The 13,749-nt window shown below is 43.1% G+C and overlaps 1 protein-coding gene across 2 annotated transcripts in view; it reads left to right on the forward strand.

The window, feature by feature from the left end:
- LOC134358358 (collagen and calcium-binding EGF domain-containing protein 1-like) overlaps window positions 1–13,749 on the forward strand; it is a 221,731-nt gene that overhangs the window by 120,288 nt on the left and 87,694 nt on the right. The gene's annotated exons all lie outside the window — the stretch shown is intronic.

The raw sequence follows: 13,749 nt of genomic DNA on the forward strand, positions 1-13,749 counted from the left end.
GTGGGTAATCCAGGCCTCAGATCAAAGGCAAGGTTGCACTGCATAGTTACGTCACCAAGGAGTGGCAATGGTGTGTTCAATTCAGTGGCAAACTCTTTTTCCCAAGAAAGAAATGCCAAATACTAGAGGGCATTTAAGGTGAAAGGGAAAATGTTCAAAGGAGATGTGCACGGCAGGATTTTTACACAGAGGACTACAGAGGCAGGTACCTGAATGCACTGCCAGGGATTGCGGTGGAGGAAAATACCATAGAGGTGTTTACAAATGGAGAAATTATGAATTACGAATTATAAGAGAGAATGGGAGATATGGCAGCAGGGGTGAGGTATCATTAGCTTAATTAGTTTGACATGATATCATGTGTCAAAGAGCCTGTTCCTGCGCCATAAATGGATGTATAGGCAACTATTATAAACAGAGTAACGCATACAGAAGACGGGACAGTGGGGTTGAGAGGGATAATAAATCAGCCATCATGGAATGGCAGTGCAGATTCAATTCTGCTCCTATGTCTTGTAGTCTATGGTCTTAAAATGCAGGAGGAACTCAGCAAGTCAGGCAGCATCTATGGAGAGGAATAAACAGTTGCATTCTAGGCCGAGATGCTTCATCTGGACCATTAGTAAACAGAGGCTGTAAAGAGAAATGCATATTTATGAAACATTATTTACACCAGGAACAATCTGTGCCATGTCGATGACCCCTGTACAGTTTTTAGTATTAACACACAACGTTGGGACATTGGGTTTTCTCACCACCTTTAGTCAGCTCCATCATGGACACCAACCTCTGTAGCATCCAAAACGTCTTCAAGGAGTGGTGTCTCAGAAAGGCAGTGTCCATCATTAAGGACCCCATCACCCAGGACATGCCCTCTTCTATCGGGAAGGAGGCACAGAAGCCTAAAGGGAGACACTCAGTGATTCAGGAACAGTTTCTTTCCCTCTGCCATCTCATTCCTAAATAGACATTGAACCCATGAACACTACCTCACTTTTATTATTTCTGTTTTTGCACTATTTTTAACTTAACTATTTAATACACATATATATACGCGTAATGTAATTGATTTACTTAGTTATTTTTCTCCTGAATTATCATGTATTACATTGTACTGCTGCTGCTAAGTTAACAAATTTCATGACACACGCCGGTGATATTAAACCTGATTCTGGATTAAGTTCGTTTGCTCCAAACTCATATTCGTGCATGGAAAGTGATGTTAGAGCTATGGCACTTCAAGAATGGGCTGGTGTTGCCAACTCCACTTAAGTATAATCCCAGAGGTTTCATTATATGACATACCTCCAACCAGTCAAACAGCCTTTTCCACCAAACTAATACCCATGACACAAAAATTAAGCACACAATTATTTTAAAAAATCCAACCAATGACTTCTCAAGAGAATTACAAGCACATCGATCCAAGAGATTTTGATTTAATTCCTGGAGTTATTGCAACAAACTCAAAGAATTATATGGGCTAGCAGCCACATTCAGCTAACAATAACCATGAGTGAGGATTGGTAAAAGAAAAATGCTTTCAGTTTTTCAATTTATGTCTTGGATGGTGTCTTAATGTGGTGTTGTTTTGTTATGACAAGTGTTCTAAAATTTGGTACTTTTAACATTTACTAGTTTTACTAGCTGGTAAAAAAAGTTGGATAAATATGTCAACTTCCAGTTTCTATAATTGGTTATGACTCTGTATAGGATAAAGTGATGAAGGGTGTCATCATGAAACGTCAACTGTTTATTCCCCTCTATAAATGCTTCCTGACATGCTGAGCTCCTCCAGCATTTTGTATGTGTTAGTCCCTAGATCATTTTCATGAGGTACAGAAAAGTTCAAACTTAATACTATTCAGAGTTTCCTGTAGCAACTTCATCAAGTACGGCATATGGGAATGATGATTATAAGTCCATACAACCTTGTTTAGTCCATGGAACCTTGTTGAGTCCATGGAACATTGTCATTGGGTCAAAATAATACTTATCCAAAGTTTTCACCGAAGTGCAGAACACCATGACCTACTTGTGAAATCAGCAAGTTTAACTCATCACTGCCTAGGAGGTTTATTTATTTATATAGCATAGAACAGGCCCTTCAAGCTTTGCTGCCCAGCAACCCCCAATTGAACCCTAGCCTAATCACAGGACAATTTACAATGACCAATTAACCTACTAACCTGTATGTCTTTGAACTGTGGGAGGAAACCGGAGCACCCGGAGAAAACCCAAGCCTTTCACAGGGAGGACATACAAATTCCTTACAGAGGATGCCAGAACTGAACTCTGAACTCTGATGGTCCAAAATGTAATAGTGTTGTATTAATTGCTACACTATCATGACACCCTACTCTACGTTTAGAGACCCTAACTGGCTACAACATGATGAAAAGGAAAACAGGCTTGCATTTATGGATGATCATATACCATGTTCCAAAGCCATACTTTTGAGATGTGGTCAAAGTCAAAGTCAAGTTTATTGTCAAGTGCACACCACCGTTGGTATACACAGCATATACACACCTCTGCATACACACACGCACAGATACAATTAAAAGCTTACTTGCAGCAGCATCACAGGCATATAGGATCAGATAAGAAAAAACATAAATTAAACACAAATTGTTTAAGTTCAAGTTTAATTGTTAATCAACCATATATGAATGCTCATGAATGCTGTCAAACGAAACAGCATTACTCTGGGGCTAAGGTACAAAACACTGTAACAATAGTCATACACAACACAAGACACACATAGCACATGTAAAACAGCAGTAAAATACAGTCACACAAAAAAAAATAGTCTAAGGTCCTGAGTCCATGAATGTTGCAGCAGTCTGCTGCAAACAATACATTTTGCCTTCTGCTGAGCGAACACTGGAGATCTGCACTGACTCCAGCATGGACACCACGCCATGCTGTCTTCAGCACTCTGGTGGAGCACACTGACTCCGAAACCTCTCTCCTGGGCGGCTGCAAACAGGTGACACCACAGCTTGAGGCTCAGTCCTTGCTACAACTGAGGTCATGCAGCTCCCCCACCATCTGCACCCACTGTTTGCCAATGAAACAGTGAATCGGACCTGTAGCATTCCACATTACTAGTGTCCAGCTGGGTTTTGCGATCACAAGAAGAGTGACAAAGACGATCACTTGCTATTATACTGCACGCCACTTTCGCCCAGCGACTCCTCTCTGTCACAGGCGGCAGCACGATACATGCCAAGTCCAACTCCTTCAGTTTCTCTGCCAACGAGCAAATCACTGATGGGGTAGATTTGCAGTACTTTAAGTTCTTAATGTCCAGCAGTGGCTTGCGATTGTAAAAAATACATTTTAAAAAGGCAATAGCACCTTTGGTTGGCCCCATAGAAGCTGCTGTGTCTGGGTGTGCCACCTTCTTGCAGGAATTTTACAAGAAAGAACACAATTAGAGAAAAAAAATACAAGGTGTAAAGTGATCAAAGTGGTTACGGTGCTCCTAAACTAGTGATTTAAGATTATGCAGGTTGGTTCAGGGACCGAATGGTTGTAGGGAATTTGCTGTTCTTGAAACTAGTGGTGTGGGACTTCAGGCTTCTGTACTTGCTAGCAGCTGGTAGGTAGCTGCAAGATGGCACAGCCCAGATGGTGGGAATCTTCCTTGATGGACGTTGCCCTCTTGAGGCAGTCCCTCTCATAGATATGGTGGTTTGCACTCCTACAGTACTGCAGCTTACCTCAAATCTGTGCTTAGATATCTGGCACGGGTCGTGAAACCACAACAGTGACTAAGAGGCAGGTGTGCTCTTAACTGAGCCAATACCTAATTAACACACATAAAAGTTGCTGGTGAACACAGCAGGCCAGGCAGCATCTCTAGGAAGAGGTACAGTCGACGTTTCAGGCCGAGACCCTTCGTCAGGACTAACTGAAGGAAGAGCTAGTAAGAGATTTGAAAGTGGGAGGGGGAGGGGGAGATCCAAAATGATAGGAGAAGACAGGAGGGGGAGGGATGGAGCCAAGAGCTGGACAGTTGATTGGCAAAAGGGATATGAGAGGATACGTACCAAGAAAGGATATATGGCTGTGATAGCGAGTCTGAGTCAAAATGTGGTCGAAAAGTTGAAGAGCCGACCATTTCGGATCTCCCCTTCCCCCTCCCACTTTCAATCTCTTGCTAGCTCTTCTTTCAGTTAGTCCTGACGAAGGGTCTCGGCCTGAAATTCCAGCATCTACAGATTTCCTCATGTTTGCAATACCTAATTACTCTGCACATATGCAAATAAGGTGTGAGGGGTGGGTGGAGCCAGTGAGCCTTTGAAACTTCTTATACAGCATTACTTTCTTTCGTGACATAGCCTATGTTATAAAATTAATTCAAAGAACCACAGACACAAAATAAGTTGAGTAGCAGGTTGACACTGATCGAATCAGAAATTTTGATGACTGCTTAATGAATAATCCTGCTTTAGAATTAGAAATAAAATTAATGCAGTCATTTATTGGTGTATAAAGAGTTAGTGCCTTAACTAAATCTTTCTTATTTCTCGCCAAGTCTATTAATCTTTAGCTACGTCACACAGTGATCCAAATTTCTGCAGTCAATGTGACTTTTTTAACTTGTGCAATCCTAGACTGAATTATTATGTCCATTCCAGTTGGGTAATATTACTCTATGATTCAATGACTCAATGGTGTTCAAATGGGACTTGCTTACATGGCCATCAAAGCTAGTCCCAATTGCCTAAGTTTGGCCCATATCCCTCTAAACTGCTCCTACCTGTCCAAGGATCTTTTAAATGTTGGTAATGTACCCGTCTCAACCACTTCCTCGAAAACCTCATTCCATGGACTGACCTCACTCTGTATGCAAAGGTTGTCTTTCATGTTCCTGTTAAATCCTTCCCTCTGACTTTAATCCTATGTCCTTTAGTATACATAAGCACTTGATGGTTGGATTGGGCATGGCCAACATGCCTGTATCTGTGTTGTACAACACTGAGACTCTGTGGCTGCCGCCCTTGTACTCCTATTGAGTTAATGTTCAAAATGCTAATGTTCTGCAGTGATACAATTGCTGCACTCACTGACAGCTTAATTAGCAAATAAAAAAATGTCCCTTGCTTGGCACCACGATGCAAGCACAGACTCTCACCATGTAGCCTCCAAATGAATCTTATGATTGCACTGTCATGGTCCGGTCTGTGAAGTCCTCGTTCTGGTTCACGATCCAATCCCTGGGTGGACTCTGAGTCTTCTGGCTGTCCCTTGTTTCAGTTGGGCTTAATCATAGGCACCTGATGCTCGTCTTGGGGCTGGGAATATAAGTGGCCCTGGGATCGAGTGTGGGTGTTGGTTTGTCTTGTCAGTATCCCCTTGGAGCAACCTGCTGGTGAAAGGCTAGAGCAGCTATTTGTGATCTCTAGGCCTGGTTGGAGGACCACTGCTTCTCAAAACCTTGTTGTCTTTAGTTGGAGTAGTCATCATGGTTTGGATTCGGCTGTTTCCGGGGCCAGCTGAGTGGCCGTCTGCCATTCCGAGCTAGATATGGATTCGGCTGTTTCTGTAGCCAGCCAAGGTTGCTGGCTGCCCCGAGACTTGGAGCCATCCCAGACTGAGCTCCCTTCCTGTCCTTGCCTCCATGGGGTAAGTCAGGCCGTCCTTGCTGTTACCCTGCAGTTGGATCTGTCCCTTCCAGTCCTCGCCTCTGTTGGGTAAGTCAGGCCATCTTTGCCGTTATCCTGAGGTTGGTCTGTTCCCTTTCCCTCTCCATCTGAATCCTTGACAGTGTCCTCGGTGGTTTACCTGGGCAGTCTTCCTGGTCCCGCGTCCTAGAAAGGGTCCTGGCCCTGTGTTTCAAGAAGGAGTTCCTCGTCCTGCCCAGGAGTTCCTCGAAGAATCCAAGCTTTGTCCAGTCCTGTAGCCATGTCATGTTTTCGCCTAGTTCCGGAGTCCGAGCCCAAGTCAAAACCCAGGTTCTGGGTCCTTGCCCAGTCTCTGGCTCGGAGTCCATACCCAAGCCTCGAAGAATCCAAGCCTTGTCCAGTCCTGTAGCCACGTCACGTCATTGCCTAGTTCTGGAGTCTGAGCCCAGGTCAAGACCCAAGTTCTGGGTCCTTGTCCAGTCTCTGGCTCGGAGTCCATACCCAAGCCTCGTCTCGTCCTGTAGCCAAGCCTTGAAGAACCCTAGTATAATTAGATTATGAGGCACTCAGTCCTCATTTATTGTCATTTAGAAATGCAGGCATTTAAAAAATGATACAATGTTCCTCCAGAATGATATCACAAGAATCACAGGACAAACCAAGACTAAAACTGACAAAACCACTTAATTATAACATATAGTTACAACAGTGCAAAGCACTACCATAATTTGATAAAGAGCAGACCATGGGCACGGTAAAAAAAAGTCTCAAGTCCCGATAGCCTCATCATCTCATGCAGACAGTAGAAAGGAGTAACTCTTCCTGCCATGAACCTCCAAGTGCCGCAAACTTGCCGACGCAGCACCATTGGAAGCACCCGACCGCAGCCAACTCTGAGTCCATGGGAAAACTTTGAGCCTCCGACCAGCCCTCTGACACCGAGCACCGAGCACCATCCTCTGCTGAGCGCTTCGACCCCGCCTCGGCTGCCGAGCAACAAGCAAAGCCGAGGACTCGGGGCCTTCTCCTCCGGAGATTCTGGACCACACAGTAGCAGCAGCAGCAAAGCAGGCATTTCAGAAGTTTCAGCAGATGTTCCTCTGTGCTTCTCACGTCCGTCTCCATCAAATCAGGATTGTGCACAGCACCTTACTTGACAGATTACAGCCATCAACACCGGAGTGGCTGCTGTAAGCTGTGTCTCGCCGCCATCTTCTCCTCCCGTAATAAAACGGGAGGAAAGAATGTCAGGAATGGCGAGGGTGGAGGGTGGGAGCGGTGTGGGATAGGTGGAAAAGGAGTGCCAGGAGCAGGGTGTGATACCGATTCAGATACAACCAGCCCTGAGACACCAGGCAAGGTAATTCGATTCTAAACAATTGGTTTATTGATCATTACAGAATGGCTCTCTGGTGCTTCCCACTTTCTCCCCTCTCCCTTCCCTTTTTCCCAACCATAATTCTTCTTTCCCTGCCCCCTTCCCACTCTCAGTTCACAATAGAGACCTATATCAGAATCAGGTTTATCAGCACTCACATATCAGGAAATTTGTTTTTATTTGTGGCAGCAGTAAAGTGAATACATAAAATTACCGCAGCGCTGTGCAAAAGTCTTAGACACCTTAGCTATATATACTGTATGTCTCTAAGACTTTTTGCACAGTATGTAACTGCCTCAAACACTTTCTCTGGCAGCTTATTCTATATATACCCTACACTCTACATGAAGAACTTGCCCCTGATGACCCTTAAAAAAATTTTCTCTCTTCCCCCACCCCGCTCTGATTTATGCTTATAATTCAACGTTCAGACTGGAATTTGAGGACCATGTCCTGCACAGCTCAGTAGCCACCTCATTACATTGGCTTGTTAATGCAAATATCTAACCAGCCAATCATGTGGCAGCAACTCAATGCATACAAATATGCAGACATGGCAAGAGGTACAGTTGTTGTTCAGACCAAACATCAGAATGGACATGCAATGTGATCTAAGTGACTCTGATCGTGATATGATTGTTGGTGTCAGATGGGGTGGTTTGGGTATCTCAGAAACGGCTGATCACCTGGGATTTCCATGCACAACAATCTCTAGAGCAGTGACACTCAACGGGGGTGGTTATGTGTCCTCAGGGCGCGTTCAAGATTCTTGGGGGTGTGTGGTAAGCTCACCCTAACATGAGGAACGAGACCTGACCGACTATTAGTGGAGCAGGCACTTCCAATAAAAAGGATGAAGCACTAGAATACAGGAAGAACCTTAGCTCTGCAGGTGGTGAGCACTCGACGACACAATGTGTCTGAAACTCGGCAATCTCTTCCAACCTTACCAACCAAACAGACATTATTGGGGATGCGTAAATTAGCAACCGGAGTGCTCAGCAGTTCCCCCTGTTTTGCGGAACGAGTTCATGCAATTTAACAGTTGGTAAGTTAAGTACACCCTCTCAACTTTCTGTACAGATCTATGGAAAACAGGTCGCGCAACAATACATTGCTGGCCGGAACCTTACGGTGAAATAGAGCCAATCAGTGAATCTGCCAACCCCAAGGATCCCTCGAGGTGTTCAAAGTGATTCTCTTTTGTAAAGAGTTAAAAACAAATATCAACAGAGAATCAATCTATGGTGAGCTCAAAGTGTATATTGAGGATAAAAGTTTTCAAATTGGAAATGCGATTCCTCATGCTAGATGAAGCAGCATGACAGGTCACCATGTAGGTTTAGTGGCATTTATGAAAAAAGAAATTCCAAGTCTGTTTGCAGTCCACTGTGTAATTCATCATCAACATCTCACAGCCGAAAACCTCAGCCAGCAACTTTTTTCGAGCATGACTTGTGTTATATCTGCTATCAACCAAACTAAAGCTAATCTATTAAATAGCAGAATATTTTGCCAGTGATGCCAAAATAACAATGAAGAGTTTGAATGCTTGCTTCTTCATACTGAAGTGTATTAGCTGACAAAAGGCTGCTGCTTAAAATGTTTCTTTGATTCTTTTGACACTGTGGTTGAATTTTTGCTCAAAGTTGACAAGAACTTAGAAACAAGATTGAACTTCTACATAGAGATGTGGCATACCTAGCTGATCTGTATGACAAAATAAACATTCTAGATATGAAACTGCAGGGAGAATTTCAATTTTATCCAGGCAAAAAGTGCAATGTCCACTTTTATCAGAAAATTGGAAATATATAACCAAAACATTGGGAGAAGAATGTTCTCACAGTTTGCTTGCATTGAGAGTACGGCACTCTCTTTCACAGATGCTGATTTGCAAGAGTACTGCTTACAGTTGCAGTCAATGAAGAAAGATTTTTGGAATTGATTCAAGGATTTGAACAACCTGGAAATTCCAGACTGGGTAATTAACCCATTTCTTTTGCAAGGTGGAAGAATAGGAAGAGAGTTTGCAAGAAGAAATTACGTGAAATTCAGAATGAAGAAGAAGCAAAAATACTTTTTTAAAATGTCGGCTTTTGTGGTATGTGGCTGCACTGTCATATGAAGTTTCCTGGTTGTTGGAGAAGAGCCAAACTGCTCTTCATTGCATTTCCATCCTCTCACTTAATTGAAAGAGGCTTCAGTGCAGTGAACGACAGACTCACAAAAAACAGAAACCGCTTGGGGACTTGAGGATTTTGCTGTCACAACTTGAACCAGATATTCCAACTCTTGCTAAAAACCACCACGCCCAAGGGCCACATTGATATCAAAGCTGCTGTACGGTGCACAGGTATTGTATAAACTAGGTTTAAAGACATAAAAATTTTAAGTAGAATCATTTTTCTCATATTAGCATATGGTAGACATGTTGTTATGCTCTGGGGGTGCTGGAAAATATATTGTGCCTAAGAAAGGCGTTGGCAAGTAGGAAGGTGGTCTGGGTTGCATTGGCAAGTATGAAAATGCTTTAGGGGGACTTTGGGCTAAAAAAAAGTTGGGAGACACTGTTCTAGAGTTTACAGAGAAGGGTGCAAAAACAAAAACAAACGTCCAGTGAGCAGTAGTTCTGTGGGTGAAAATTCCTTGTTAATGAGAGCAGCGGTCCCCAACCACCAGGCCGCGGACCGGTACCGGATCGCAAAGCATGTGCTACCGGGCTGTGAGGAAACAATATGAGTCAGCTGCACCTTTCCTCATTCCCTGTCACACACTGTTGAACTTGAATAGGGTTGCCAACTGTCCTGTATTTGCTGGGACATCCCTTATACTGGGCTAAATTGGTTTGTCCCGTATTTCCCCCGCTAAGGTAGAGCGTTCCTATGAAACCTTTCGTGCCAAAATGGCGTGAAGCGAAGAAGCAATGAAGCAATTACCATTAATTTATATGGGAAAACTTTTTGAGCGTTCCCAGACCCAAAAAATAACCTAACAAATCATACCAAATAACACATAAAACCAAAACTAAATAACACTAACATATAGTAAAAGCAGGAATGATATGATAAATACACAGCCTATATAAAGTAGAAATAATGTATGTACAGTATAGTCGGGAAGATGAAGGCAAAACCGATTAGTGGGAAAAAATTCGGCACGTACGCGCACGTCACATATGCGCACACAGGTGCCCGTGCAAGGCTTCATGGTCATAGTAGTCTTCCCTGGGGTAAAGTGTCCCAGGATTTGACTGCTACTTTTGTCCCTTATTTGGGATTGAGAAAGTTGGCAACCCTAACTGTAAAAGACATGTTGAGGTGAGTTTAACCCTATTTGAACACCACCCCCCCCACCCCCCAGTTGGCCGGTCCGCGGTGCAAAAAAGGTTGGGAACCCCTGAATTAGAGAGGTCAGAAGAGAATGACCAGAAAGGTTCAAGCTGACAGGAAGGCAGTAGTAACTCAAATAACCATGTGTTACAACAGTGGCGTGTGGCAGAGCATCTCTAAGTGAGCCTGTCGAACCTTGAACTGGGGGGCTGCAACAGCAGTTGCTGGAATCTGAAGCATCAGTCTGCTGGAGGAACTCAGTAGGTCGAGCAGCATCTGTGGTGGGGAAAGGAATTGTCAATGCTTTGGGTGGAAACCCTGCACTGGGCCTACGAGCGAAGATGGCCGGTATAAAACAGAGATCCATTTCCTCTACTTACCTACCAGCCTGTCTCCTAATTCTGCCCAGCAGAATCAATGACTCCAAATACCCTGGGCATTCTCCCTTCTCCCCTCTCCTATCAGGCAGAAGTTAAAAAAGCCCCAAAACTCGTACCGCCAATTTCCATCCTGATGTAACAAGATTATTGAATGGCTCCCTAGTATAATAACAAGGACGCTTGACTTCAAGGTCTTCCTTGATATGATTTTGCAACTTATTGTCTACCTGCACTGCACCTTCTCTGTGGCTTTATTCTCTATTTTGTACTACCTCAATGGATTGTGTAATAATATGATTTTCAAAGCAAGCTTTTCATTTTACCTCAGTACATGTGACAATAATAAAGCAATTCCAATTCCATTATACATCACCTCACCTCATTCCATCTATCACCCTCTCCCCTCTGTGTTCTCAATTCCGATGCAGGCCCTCTGGCAGCTTGATTTGCTCTTGCATTACAAGCAAGTCCCTTTCCAGTAATCTGAGGGCAGACAGACATTCCAATGAGACGCTGAGGGAGGACCGCATTTTTTAAATACCAAGTATCACCTGAAAGGTCTCAAGGCACTTTTCCGGAGAAGGGCAAGAAATTAACTCTGTTATTCCACCCAATATACATCCCTCAATCAGCACAACTGAATCAGGTCACCTTTATGGAAGCGAGTGGTTTGCAAATTGTTGTCACCTTTCCCACATCACATCACTTCAGAAAGTGTGTAGTCTCTCAGGGCCACTTGAGACAGACATATTCTGTATGCATATACAGACGTGCATATTCTTGATGCCTTAGATGAAGCATCCATAATCATATCCATAACCCTGACAACCCTTGCACATACCCTTACTTTGGACTATGCAAGGGCACTAGGAAGGCAGCCATAAACGCAAAGGGTTTGGCAGCATAGTGGTTGAGGTACTGAACTAATATCGATGTGGTCTGGAACTCTGACCTAGGACATGAGTTCAATCCCCATTACAGCAACTGGAGAACTGAAAGTCATTTGATCTGGTATTAAAAAGATGCTATCAGATGTGCTGATCATAAAGCAACTGGAGTATCTATCAGTAATTACTTAATTTCCTACAGGGAAGCAATCTGGCATCCTTGATTAATTCAACTCCAGTCTGGTCAGCTCTTGACCCTCTCTTCAAATTAGGGGTAGCTCAGGAAGGACAATAACTTGCCACCAGCAGTGAATGAGTAAATTAAAACTACATTTAACTTCATTCTGATTTTAATCAGCTCTACCTGGAAAAAAAACTCCGCATTCCTCCAACTTCCGCAACACCAGCCAAGCCTCAGTCATGGGCTCACCCCTCCCTTCATGGGAGGGTCATGTGACAAAGAAAAGGTTTAATGGGGGGGGGGTGGAAGATCACAGGACATATTAGACTGTGTCTAAAGAAAGGACAGGTTGAGGAAAAGAGCCTGATCAGGAGTGGGAACTGTGCAAACACTGTGCAACCAAGCACCCAGCTGTGGCAGAGGCCGGATGAGAAAACAATGTTTGGGAAACTGGATGTCCTCTTTTAAGACAGAATGTTGGAAATGTTCCATTGATCCATGCTGTGCCAGAAGGCTCTTTCACATGTGAAACATCATCATCTTCCTAGTTCTGTCATGCAATTACATTATTGCATAACATAAGTTTATGTTTTTCAAAGGTAAAGGCAAGTATTTATCATGTTCGGAACTCTATTTCACCTGTTGATCTCATTAATCCCCTCCTTCCTGGATTTTTGTCTCAATTGCATGAAATATAATTCCACTCAGTTGTTTCATTGCCAGATATAAACTTTATCTTAGTAAATCTAAACATCTTGGCAGCTTGCTTTGCGTGCGGACTCCCATAGCACCTTGATGGTTGCATATTTAAGCCATGGGAGTGGTCGAAACTGCTACCCGCTAGTACATGATGAATTCCATCTATTCTTGACTGAGCTGCTGTAGCTCGCTGCCACTGGAATAGAATGGTTGATTGACTTATCATCTCTAACACAATGCAATTTGCATTGACCAATCCTAAACCAGCCTACTAATCCACCAAAGCTCCATAATTAGGACGCTACTGCATTCTGGGAAGAACAACTAAGAAGAAAGACAGGAGGAATTAAAGTAATCTAATAAAATACTGCACATGCTGGAAGTTTGAAATAAAGTCAACTACTGCTGGAAATTCTCAGCAGGTCAGGCAGTATCTGGGGAGAGAGAAGTAAGATACTGCAGAATGCAAAATGCAGTAACAAAGTGCTACTGTCAGAATCAGAATCAGGTTTATTATCACCAGCATGTGACGTGAAATTTGTTAACTTAGCAGCAGCAGTTCAATGCAGTACGTAATATAGAAGAAGAAGAAAAAATAATGAAATAATAATAAAAAATAAATAAGTAAATCAATTACAGTATACATATATTGAATAGATTCAAAATCGTGCAAAAAACAGAAATAATATATGTTAAAAAGTGAGGTAGTGTTCACAAGTTCAATATCTATTTAGGAATCAGATGGCAGGGAGGAAGAAACTGCTCCTGAATTGCTGAGTGTGTGTGTCTTCAGTGTGACTACAAAGTAATGTTTCGGCCTGTTGGCCTTCGGTCAGAACTGAGAAAAAAGTTAGAAAAGTTAAAGTTGGAAATCTTTATCTTTTAAAAGGTTAAACTGAAAAGTATGGGGAGAGGCAGAAAGAAAAAGAGGAGGGATTATTATTAGGTGGAGGTGAAGAGAAACTGACAGATACAAATTGCACTGATTCTGGCTGACACGTGGTAAGTTGAGTCTGGAGTGCATGCAGAGGTGATGAATGAAATCCACATTACTATAAGAAGATAGAGAAAAAATAATGTAGAGTGCAAACTGGAATGGTTGATTATCTAAAAGAGTTGACTTCAGAGGCGAACCCTGAATGTTGGCAGGTGAGGTGAGATGCTGCACCTTGAGCTAATACTAAGCATCACTGGAATCGCATCACAGGGCAAAGACCAGTCATTTTACCTATGGCAGAAAGGAGGATATAGGGAGG

Source organism: Mobula hypostoma, chromosome 18, assembly GCF_963921235.1.
Source record: "Mobula hypostoma chromosome 18, sMobHyp1.1, whole genome shotgun sequence".
Lineage (NCBI taxonomy): Eukaryota > Metazoa > Chordata > Chondrichthyes > Myliobatiformes > Myliobatidae > Mobula > Mobula hypostoma.